Here is a 1,316-nt window from a genome sequence, read left to right as displayed (position 1 = left end):
ATCTTGATGCAAGATAGGTGCACGGTTTGCATGGAACATACCATATGCTCAGAAATCAATTTGGACAAACCCGATGGAACTATAGATGCACCCGATGGAACTGTAGATGCACCCGATGGAACTACTAGATTATGTATCATATGGAATCTCGCTTCGGTCCAGTTGGAGATAGTATTAGTTTCGGTGCAAGATATGGTTTGTGCCCAGTGCACCATAGGCTCAGAAATCATTTTGGAAGTTCCCAATGGTACTCCTAGGTGAAGAGGCTCAAGTGAAAGCTCGGTTTAGTCTGTTTGGAGATAGTGCTAATCTGGATGCAAGATAGGTGTACGGTTTGCATGGAACGTACCATATTCTCGGAAATCAATTTGGACGCACCCGATAGAACTGCTAGATTATGTGTGTCATATGGAATCTTGCTTCAATATGTTTGGAGACACTGTTAGTTTAGGTGCAAGATTGGTGCATGGTTTGCGCATAATGCACCATAGGCTCAGTAACCATTATGGAAGCACCCGATGATAATCCTAGGTGAAGAGGCTCAAGTGGAAGGTCGGTTCGATCTGTTTGGAGATAGTGCTAATCTTGATGCAAGATAGGAGCACGGTTTGCTAGGAACATACCATATGCTAAGAAATCGATTTGGACGCACTCCAATAGAACTCCTAGATGACATGTGTCATATGTAATCTCGCTTCGGTCTGTTTGCAGACAGAGTTAGTTTTGGTGTAAGATAGGTACACAGTTTGCGCATAATGCATCATAGGCTAAGAAACCATTTTGGATGCACCCGAAGATACTCCTAGGTAAAGGGGCTCAAGTTGAAGCTCAGTTTGCTTTTGTTTGGAGATAGTGCTAATCTTGATGCAAGATAGGTGGATGAATTGCATGGAACGTACCATATGCTTTGAAATATATTTGGAAGCACCCAATAGAACTCCTAGATGACGTGTGTCATATAGAATCTTACTTCGGTCTCTTTGGAGATAGTGTTAGTTTCGGTGCAAGATAGGTACACGGTTTGTGCCTAATGCACCATAGGCTAAGAAACTATTTTGGACGCACACGGTGGTACTCCTTGGTGAAGAGGCTCAAGTGGAATCTTGGTTCTGTCTATTTGGAGATAGTTCTAATCTTGATGCAAGATAGGTGCACGGTTTCCATGGAACATACCATATGCTCAGAAATCAATTTGGACAAACCCGATGGAACTGTAGATGCATCCGATGGAACTACTAGATGAAGTGTATCATATAGAATCTCGCTTCGGTCCAGTTGGAGATAGTATTAGTTTTGGTGCAAGATAGTTGCATGGT

Source organism: Sorghum bicolor, unplaced genomic scaffold, assembly GCF_000003195.3.
Source record: "Sorghum bicolor cultivar BTx623 unplaced genomic scaffold, Sorghum_bicolor_NCBIv3 super_31, whole genome shotgun sequence".
Taxonomy (NCBI): Eukaryota; Viridiplantae; Streptophyta; class Magnoliopsida; order Poales; family Poaceae; genus Sorghum; species Sorghum bicolor.
Note: the sequence above shows the minus strand (reverse complement) of the source record.